The following is an 11,136-nucleotide window of genomic DNA, read 5'->3' on the forward strand; positions in this document are numbered from 1 at the left end:
ATATATATATATATATATATATAACTGAATCACTTTGCTGTACACCTGAAACTAGCATAACATTGTAAATCAACTATACTTCAATAAAAAAAAAAGAACCCCAGGTTTGTGGACAGACACCTGCACACAGGCATCTAAAAGGGCATCTGGATGCATGTAAAGGAGGCCTGTGGTCTTCACTCCTTGTTCTCTTCTCAGACAAATTACTTTCCCAACTCAGTAAGGGCCACACAATTATAAAATCCACTCACTCAATTATAGAAACCATTTACCCAACTGTAAAAACAATTGACCTGATTGTAAAACCCAGAAGCCTGGGAATCATCTTTAACTTTCTCCTTTCCCTCACCCTCATGTCCAGCCCATCACCAGGGGCTGTCAGTGTTCCCTCTAAAATATTCCCCCGATCCATTCACTTCTATCTCCATTGCCATTTCCCAATCCAATCTCCATCACCTCTGACTTAGCCTCTTGGATTCCACTTTTCTTTCTTTGAAACTTGTTCTCCATAATGATTTTATAACACATTCACTTATGGTCAATTAATCTATGACAAAGGAGGCAAGAATGTACAATGGAGAAAAGACAGTCTCCTCAATAAATGGTGCTGGGAAAACTGGACAGCTACATGTAAAAGAATGAATTTAGAACATTCTCTAATAGTATAAACAAAAATAAACTCAAAATGGATTAAAGACCTAAATGTAAGACCTGAAACCATACAACTTCTAGAAGAAACAAAGGAGAACACTCTTTGACATATACTGTAGCAATATTTTTTTGTTTTCAAAGGCAAAAGAAACAAAAACAAGAATAAACAAATGGAACCTAATTAAACTTAAAAGCTTTTTCACAGCAAAGGAAAACATCAACAATATGAAAAGACAACCTACTGAATGGGAGAAAATATTTGCAAATGATTTGACTGATAAGGGTCTAATATCCCAAATCTATAAACAGCTCACATAACTCGAAATCAAAAAAACAAACAACCCAATTAAAAAATGGGCAGAAGAACTGAATAGACATTTTTCCAAAGAAGACATGCAGATGGCTAACAGGCATGTGAAAAGATGCTAATCATCAGAGAAATGCAAGAGAAAGACAAATACTCTATTATATCACTTATATGTGGAATCTAAAAAAATGAAACAAACTAGTGAATACAGCAAGAAAGAAACAGACTCACAGATATAGAGAACAAACTAGTGGTTACCAGTGGGGAGAGGGAAGGGGGGGGACAAGATAAGGGGAGGGAATAAACAGGTACACACTACCATGTATCAAGTAAATAAGCTACAAGGATATATTGTACAACACAGGGAATACAGCCAATATTTTATAATAATTTTAAATGGACTATAACCTTTAAAAATTGTGAATCACTATGTTGTACATAGTGGAGGAAAAGGGAACCCTCTTACACTCTTGGTGGGAATGTAAATTGATACAGCCACTATGGAAAACAGTATGGACGTTCCTTAAAAAACTAAAAATAGAATTACCATATGACCCAGCAATCCCACTACTGGGCATATACCCAGAGAAAACCATAATTCAAAAAGACACATGCACCCCAATGTTCATTGCAGCACTATTTACAATAGCCAGGTCATGGAAGCAACCTAAATGCCCATCAACAGACAAATGGATAAAGAAGATGTGATACATATATACAATGGAATATTACTCAGCCATAAAAAGGAATGAAATTGGGTGATTTGTAGAGACGTGGATGAGTCTAGAGACTGTCATACAGAGTGACGTAAGTCAGAAAGAGAAAATTATCGTATATTAACACATATATGTGGAACCTAGAAAAATGGTACAGATGAACCGGTTTGCAGGGCAGAAATTGAGACATGGATGTAGAGAACAAATGTATGGACACCAAGGGGGGAAAGTGGCAGGGGGGTGGTGGTGGTGGTGTGATGAATTGGGAGATTGGGATTCACATGTATACACTAATATGTATAAAATGGATAAGTAATAAGAACCTGCTGTATAAAAAAATAAAATAAAATTCAAAAAAAAGAACAATACATTTAAGTGTGCATGTTAAAATCTAAAAATAATCATAGTAGATTAATGAAAAAGTGGACACCACATCAGAGCAGTTTTGTAAGGCCATTGTGAGAAGGTACTACTTGAGCTAAGACCCAAAGGGTGAGGAGGGTCCTGTGATGCAAAGATCTAGGGAAAGCATATTTTAGGCAGAGGAAATAGCATGTGCAAATGTCTGGAGGCAGCAGAAGGACTGGCATGTTTGAGAACCAGAGAGGAGGCCAGTATAGCTGAAGCGCCAAACAAGAGTGAGAAAGAAACACTTAGATCTGAAAGGTAAGAAAGAGACCATGCGAGGCCTTTACACAATGTTAAAGGGTTTGGAGTTTATTCTAATTTTTGAGGGGTGACCCTGAAGTGAGTTTTGTTTGTTTTATTGACATATAGTTGATTCACAATATTATATACATTTCAGGTGTACAACTCGAAATCAAAAAAACAAACAACCCAATTAAAAAATGGGCAGAAGAACTGAAGAGACATCCTCTCCAGCATTTGTTGTTTGTAGATTTTCTGATGATGCCCATTCTAACTGGTGTGAGGTAATACCTCACTGTAGTTTTGATTTGCATTTCTCTAATAATTAGTGATGTTGAGCAGCTTTTCATGTGCTTCTTGGCCATCTGTATGTCTTCTTTGGAGAAATATCTATTTAGGTCTTCTGCCCATTTTTTGATTGGGTTGTTTGTTTTTCTAATATTGAGCTGCATGAGCTGTTTATATATTTTTCAGATTAATCCTTTGTCTGTTGATTCGTTTGCAAATATTTTCTCCCATTCTGAGAGATGTTTTTTCATCTTGCTTGTAGTTTCTTTTGCTTTGCAAAAGCTTTTAAGTTTCAGTAGGTCCCATTTGTTTATTTTTAGTTTTATTTCCATTACTCTAGGAGGTGGATCAAAAAAGATCTTGCTGTGATTTATGTCAAAGAGTGTTCTTCCTATGTTTTCCTCTAACAGTTTTATAGTGTCCAGTCTTACGCTTAGGTCTCTAATCCATTTTGAGTTTATTTATTTATTTATTTTTGCGGTACGCGGGCCTCTCACTGTTGTGGCCTCTCCCGTTGTGGAGCAACAGGCTCCGGACGCGCAGGCTCAGCGGCCATGGCTCACAGGCCCAGCCGCTCTGCCGCATGTGAGATCTTCCCAGACTGGGGCACGAACCCATGTCCCCTGCATCGGCAGGTGGACTCTCAACCACTGCGCCACCAGGGAAGCCCCTGAGTTTATTTTTGTATATGGTGTTAGGGAGTGTTCTAATTTCATTCTTTTACATGTAGCTGTCCAGTTTTCTGAGCACCACTTACTGAAGAGACTGCCTTTTCTCCATTGTATATCCTTGCCTCCTTTGTCATAGATTAGTTGACCATAGGTGTGTGGGTTTATCTCTGGGATTTCTATCTTGTTCCCTTGATCTATATTTCTGTTTTTGTGCCAGTACCATATTGTCTTGATTAGTATAGCTTTGTAGTATAGTCTGAAGGCAGTGAGTCTGATTCCTCCAGCTCTGTTTTTTTCCCTCAAGACTACTTTGGCTATTTGGGGTCTTTTGTGTCTCCATATTAAATGCATTGTTCTAATGTCTGCAGTTAAGTAGTATCTCTGTAGCTTTCCATTAAACAATACAAAAAATGTAGCATGCTTTATGTCTTCTGCTTCCTCTCCTTTCTCCACCTCCCATCTTTTTTTTTTTTTTTCCAGTACGTGGGCGTCTCACTGTTGTGGCCTCTCCTGTTGCGGAGCACAGGCTCCGGACGCACAGGCTCAGCGGCCATGGCTCATGGGCCCAGCCACTCCATGGCATGTGGGATCCTCCCAGACTGGGGCATGAACCCATGTCCCCTGCGTCAGCAGGCAGACTCTCAACCACTGCGCCACCAGGGATGCCCCCCATCTTTTTTTTAAACACATTTTTATTTGCACATTTTATTTTGGTTATGCCCCATGAAATGCGGGATATTATTTCTCCGACCAGGGACTGAACCCATGCCCCCTGCAGTGGAAGCGTGGAGTCTTAACCACTGGACCACCAGGGAAGTCCCTCTCCATCCCCCATCTTGACTTCAACTGGAATTTTAGTTTCAGGTTACTTTGAATATTTTAACAAACAATTATTTAGACTTAAGAATAAATTTTTCTAATAGTTCATGCATTTATCTATTCCTCTGAGATTTATTTTCTTTTTTCTGAAGTTTGTTTTCTCATCATTCTTTCAGCATGGATCTGTGGGTAATAAATTGAGTTCTTGGATATAAAGGTGGATATATACATTTGTTAAAATTCATCAAACTCTATACTTAAAATCTGCACATTTCACTGCATGTAAGTTAGAAATATAGTATCGGAAAAAATTTAATAGATGAACCAGTGGATACCACTGAGAACCCAAGCTGAAGAAATTTCTCTTAGAACACAGCACAAAGAGATAAAAAATGGAAAGTATGAATATGATGTCAGGAGAGAGAGAGAGAAAGAGAGAGGACAGATTTAGAAGGTGTAACATTCAATTACATTCAATTAATGGGAGTTTTAGGAGAAAAGGTAGTCTCTTGGAATGAGAACTGGAATGAAGGATATACTCAGACAAATAAAGGAAATTTCCTAGAACAGAAGACAGATGGAAAGGGCCAACTGAGCAATATAAATAGGTACTTTATATCCATATTTAGGCACATAGCAGTTATTGAAGTTAAGAATAGCAAAGCTGACGTGGAAATACTTAGGTGTCAGACGTGGTTTTACCCACTAGACAGAATGTAGTATAGGCCATGTGTTCATCACCAATTTTTGAATATTTCCTGTGCACCAGGCATTGTGTCAGATGCTTAGTGATTTAGAAGCATGTGAGAGATGACCCTTGTCTTGAAGAAACTCTTCGTCTAGAAGGAGCAATAGACAGGTCAGTGGATAAGTGCAACCAAAGGCTGATAAATGGAAAAATGGAGCACACACATACACAGATGGGGCAGCACCAGGGGTTAATCAGCCTGGTAAGGGGAGAACAATGTCCTATCTAATTGAAGTGAGACATCTAGAAAGGAAAAATAACATGTAAAAAATTTTCTTTTCAGAATACAGTTCTTTAAATTGCTTTAGTAACAAAGTGCAGGTGTGAAAGGCTGGCAGTGGGGAAAACACAGGTGTGAGTTCTGTTAGCTGTCGTCTCTAGTTACTCAGGTTAACGTGCAGTTGCTGGAGTGCTGCTCAGAGGCCCAAGTGGGTTTTGGAAAGCTTTCAATCACAAGCAACCATGAAGGTAACCGCAGACAAAGGGAAAAGATCTAAACATCTCCGGGCTTCCGCCCGGAAAGGGAAGGACCAAAGAATTTATGGATGTAGAATTTTCATGGAAGAATACATTCTTTCTTTTTTTTTAATTGAAATATAGTTAGTTGATTTACAATGTTGTGATAGTTTCAAGTATACAGCAAAATGACTCAGTTATACACATATATACATATAAATTTCAGACTCTTTTCCATTATAGGTTATTACTAGATATTGAATATAGTTCCCTGTGCTTTAAGTAGGTGTTTGTTATTTATTTATTTTTCATATAGTAGTTTGTATCTGTTAATCCCAAACTCCTACTAATTTATCCCTCTCCCTACCCTTTTCCCCTTTGGTAACCATAAGTTTGTTTTCTATATCTGTGAGTCTATTTCTCTTTAGAATACATTATTTCTTCATAGAGTACTTGGATTTTACCTTTTATGGGTTCTATCTACAAAAGGGATAGAGAACAGGTGGGTAGGGTTGGTACTAAATGTGGAAAACCCTTTTCTGGCTGAAATCTGTAAGTAAGATGAGGTTTAGCTAAAATTTTCTTTGTTATTTGGCAGTTGATTTCTCAAAGAAAGATAACACTAATACTGAAGGTAATTTCAAGTTTCATAAAATAATTTAACTGGAGACAAATATCCCCAGATCTATTTATGCAAGGAGCCACAGGCAATAACTGAGTAAACTGCAGAATTTGGATGGAACAGAAACAAGACTATTCTATTGGCTGCAGCTCATTACATAGATCCTAGAAATGTTGGTCGTATCACTACTCGTGCTTGCGAGAAAATGCTAAAGGGAACTGGATGTCTTAAATTCTACCTTTTAAAAATGGGTTCCCAGGCTTCCCTGGTGGTGCAGTGGTTAAGAATCTGCCTGCCAGTGTAGGTGACATGGGTTCAAGCCCTGGTCTGAGAAGATCCCACATGCTGTAGAGCAACTAAGCCCGTGTGCCACAACTACTGAGCCTGTGCTCTAGAGCCCACGAGCCACAACTACTGAAGCCTGTGCATAGCAACGAAGACCCAATGCAGCCAAATAGAAAGAAAGAAAAATAAAAGGCAAGTTAGAAATTAGAAAAAAACAAATACAAAAAGACAAAACAAAAGTTGCCTTTTCTTTTCGATATCTGAGATCATCTTAGCGTTCTTCCTTTTCAGAGTTTTCAACATCTGGATTTCTTTAAGCAGTACAATGAGTTCTTCTTTCAAATTAGAATGAAGTTTGTTGATGGCTTCCTTACAAATTCTGAATCTATTTTTTGTTTATACTCTAAGGGGATGCTCTCAAATGCAGACAAAACAACATCTAACTCCATGATGCCACCGGTTTTCTTTTAAACACCAAATAGGTACACAGTCGGAAGTATCCAAATCTGTGACTTCACTTCTTGGTTTCTTCCTTTTGCCAACGAAACATCTTTTTCTGAGTTTTCAGTTGACTTCCTGTTGCCAGGGTCTCTTTTTCAACAGAGAGCTCAGCACTAAGGGGTCCTATCTTTTTTGGCGTGACTGATTCAGCTGGTTTCTCTGAAAGTTCTGAAGTTGCTGTAGCTGAAACAGCTTCATGTTGTTGTATATTATGTTGTCTGCTGGTTTAACTTTTCTTCTTATATCACTTTCTTCAGTGCTTTCGGATTCATCACTAAGGGGCTTGAGTTTTCTTCCTGGCTTTTTTGCACTAATTTTTACAGACTCGTTTTCACTTGCTTCAATTTCAGAAGTGTCCAAACTTCTTTGCGCTTCTTTTCCTTGAGGAGTTGAGGGGATAGATGATCCGCAGTGTTTGAATACTTCCTCATCAGCATATATCGAGTGCTGTGTAGAGGAGGGTATCTTTCGTGGAGTGTGTTCTTCCTACAGTGTTCTTTGAACATCTCGTACCAGAGCGCCGCAATCACCCCGGCGGGGCCATCCCAGCCCACCACTCTCTCCAGTCCCCTTTTTAAGCTGAAGTATTTTGAAGCAAATACCAGAGAGTATGTTATTTTACCTGTAAATACTTCAGTAAAATCATGGCCATCTTATAGAGAATGAACTAGTGGCTATCAGTGGGGAGAAGGAGGAGGGAAGGGGCAAGATAAGGGTAGTGGAAATAAAAAGGGTTATTATGGGATTATATTAAATTATGTGTGTGAAACTTTTGAAAATTGTAAAGCATCATAGAATTTAAAGAATCTTTCACTCAATAAAAACTATTCCATTTAGACTAGTAAAAAAAAGAAATCATCTTTCTTTCATATCATACTTGTTGCAGATACTCAAATTATCACTAATACTCATCATTACTTTAAAATTATAGTCGTTATTGGAATCAACACTAGATCTTGTTATTTAATTCATTAGTAATAAAGCACATATTTCACCATATCATATTTTTAAAATGATTTGACAATTGTGTTTATAACTGATTTTCTTTTTAAACAAAAACTTTTTTTTACTTATAAAATGTAAAGAGTTACACAAATTTAGAAGAATAACACATGTATACATATATATTTATCTTTTTCAAAGGAGAATTTGCATTATGACCTATTACTAAATGTTGTCTGAATAATGAGCTTTCGTTGGCAAGGTTTAATCACTATTGTCGGTTTGGTTTAACATCAGTATTACACCTTCTACTTTGAGTGATCATTTAGAGTAATATATAACTGATTTTCTTTGTAAATTATTTTATGTCTTGTATTTTAAAATATTAATATTTAATTAATATTTTTCTTAATAGTGTTGACCTTTTTTTTTTTTTTTGGCAGTACGTGGGCCTCTCACTGTTGTGGCCTCTCCCGTTGCGGAGCAACAGGCTCCGGACGCACAGGCTCAGTGGCCATGGCTCACGGGCCCAGCCGCTCCACGGCATGTGGGATCTTCCCGGACCGGGGCACGAACCCGTGTCCCCTGCATTGGCAGGCGGACTCTCAACCACTGCACCACCAGGGAAGCCCAATAGTGTTGACCTTTGTTCCAAGCTAGAATAAGGGTAGGGAGAAAAAGATTTGTGGTTCCCTGGGGTTGGTGGTGGGAATGGAGATGAACACAAATGGCATGAGATTTCTTTTTGGAATGGTGGAAATGTTTCATATTAGATTGTGGTGATGGCTGTATAATTCTGTAATTTAATAAAAAGTATTGAGTTGTAGGTATAAAATGAGGGAATTTTGTGGTATGTAAATTACCCCTCAATAAAGCTGCTTTAACAAAAAAAATCATTAAAATTACTAAAAATCATTTTAATAATCATCTATATAGGAATAAGAATAAAATAGATTATTATAGCTTACATGTATTAAGTTCTGTGTTCAGAGCTCTTTATTAAGCATTCTGTATTGTGTTGTGTCATCCTTTCAACATCCAATCAACTAGGCATAACTGTTCTCACTTTTCTGATGGGGAAAGTGAAGGTCCAAGAGGTGTAGTAAATTGCCAAAGATCACACAGCTAGGAAGTGATGCAACTAAGATTCAAATTTTTTTTTTTTGCCTATTCTGGATCTTGTGCCCTTAACCACTGTGTACAAATGCCTCACCACTACAACATACTTGACTTCTGAAAATAGACCCACCCTTGCATGCATGAATTAACTGCTTTGCATAAGACTATTTATTCTATTGTTTAGTGCCCTTAAATAAATTCCTTGTTGACTGAGAATTTTGGGGCAGAAGGAGTATTGGCTTTGGAGTCATACAGCTTTAGGCTAGTTAGGCATAATATTCCATCACTTTCTGGTTGTGAGACTTTGGGTGAGACTCCAGCTCTGAGTCTCAATGTTCTCATCAAATCCCATGAAGATTACATGAGACACGTGAAAGCTCTAGAGCAGCTCACTATATGGAGACTGGAAGCCAGTATATGTCAGCACTCTGCTTCCACTATCTCTTCCTCCAACTCCTTCATCCCACTATGAGTGTGCTTTCTCCGTCCCCTCCCACCATCTCTCTTCCATGCTATATTGTCAAGGCTACATTTATATCCACATATCCTAGGTTTCTTCATTTAGCATTTTTGGGGATTTAATTTCTACTTCTTTACCTTCTCCTATATACATTTAAAAACGCCCAAGCCTGGCTATTACCTTGTGTTAATTATCATTGCATTTTTTTAACGTAGGCTATGTAACACACTTTCAGAACGTCGGCAGGGTGTAAACGACCCATCTCATCATTTCGTATCACATTCCCTATGAGATTATGAAGTAGTATGTGCTGTATAAACCATGGCACATTTTGGTCATCACTGTGTTGTCAATTTCAATTAAGTCTGAGAATGTCTGATGAATAGATGGGGGTGGCCAGGGGAGGGGAGGGGAGGGTCAGACAGGCTGATGGTCACTTGGGCAGCCTGGCATATTCTTAAAACTGGTTTACAAGGCTGTTTTAATTACCTTGGCAACTCTCCGTGGGACACTCTCCAAGTTCCTCACATTAAAGTCTTCTCATCAGCAACCACCCAAATTATCAATGATTAAAATGCATAAACCACCCAGTTCTCTGCTGGGCTCATCATATGGATGAACTCTAAGGTTTTCATAGTCTGAAATGTCAAGCTGATTCTCTGGTTGCTATTGGAAACAGTTTAGATCTCTTAAAAACACTGAATAATCTCTCCAGGTCAATTCATATTCATATTGTGACTACTGAATAAATCAAATTGGGTTAAAGAATATTTTATAGAGAATTAAAAGGGGCTTTTTGTCAGAAATTGGTACATTATTAGTTGGCACTGGGAGACATATAAAGAGGTAGACATCTAGGTTGTATTATTCAAATATATATAGAATTAAATGTAATTTTGACTTGGTTGAGACCTAGGGCATACAAATAAAAATAAGTATGTGCATACAGATATACATATGCACATTTCCAGATCTTTCTCATGCTCAAAAATAACCATATGTAAATTGTGATTTTAGGGTCTCTGAGGGAAGATCCAAGCTGAATATGGTAGTGGCCTTGCTATTACGAGACAGAGGTGTTGCAGAATAAATCAGAAATGGGGAAAGTTCCTAAAAGTTTATCTGAGGCAAAGCAAAGTGGAAATGGGACAAGACTAGCTTGGGAAATGTGGGCAGGAAGCAAGCCTGCTGGCCCATTTTGGCTCCAGGGAGGATTTTCTACCTGGGCATCGTTTCCTGGCTTCCTAAAAACACCCAGACAGATGAGATGTGGAATGCAGTTCAGTAATAGAGATGAGGAGGTAGGGGAAAGACATGGCTTATTAGATGGCTGCATCACAAGCTGCCCCAAAACCTAGTGCCTTAAAACAACACCATTTATTGTGTAAAATTCTGTGGGTCAAGAAATCCTGGCAGGACTCAGCAGAGACAGCTTATCTCTGCTCTGCACACTGCTGGCTGAGCTCACTCAGGCAGCTGTGCTTGACCGGGGCTGGGAAGGCTCTAATGTCCAAGGTGGCTTCACTCATAACACTGGGAGCCTTGGTGCTGCCTGTCAGCAGGGTTGCTTCGGTTCCCCTCCACTTCACCTTTCTCTTTTTTAAATTTTTATTTATTAATTTTAATATCTTTATTGGATTATAATTGCTTTACATTGTTGTGTTAGTTTCTGCTGTACAACAAAGTGAATCAGCTACATGTATACCTATATCCTCTCCCTCATAAGCCTCCCTCCCTCCCTCCCCATCCCACCCCTCTAGGTCATCACAAAGCACTGAGCTGATCTCCCTGCGCTACATAGCAGCTTCCCACTAGCTATCTATTTTACACATGGTAGTGTGTATATGTCAATGTTACTCTCTCAATTCATCCCACCCTCCCTTTCCCCCTCTGTGTGCACAAG

At 38.5% G+C, this 11,136-nt stretch overlaps 1 pseudogene; it reads right to left on the reverse strand.

Annotated features, from left to right (window-relative positions):
* The window catches only part of LOC103086156 (centromere protein U pseudogene), a 14,585-nt pseudogene extending 7,367 nt beyond the window's left edge, over nucleotides 1-7,218 (reverse strand).
* Between the last annotated feature and the right edge of the window lie 3,918 nt (nucleotides 7,219-11,136).

This window comes from Lipotes vexillifer, unplaced genomic scaffold (assembly GCF_000442215.2).
Source record: "Lipotes vexillifer unplaced genomic scaffold, Lipotes_vexillifer_v1.1 scaffold418, whole genome shotgun sequence".
Classification (NCBI taxonomy): Eukaryota; Metazoa; Chordata; class Mammalia; order Artiodactyla; family Lipotidae; genus Lipotes; species Lipotes vexillifer.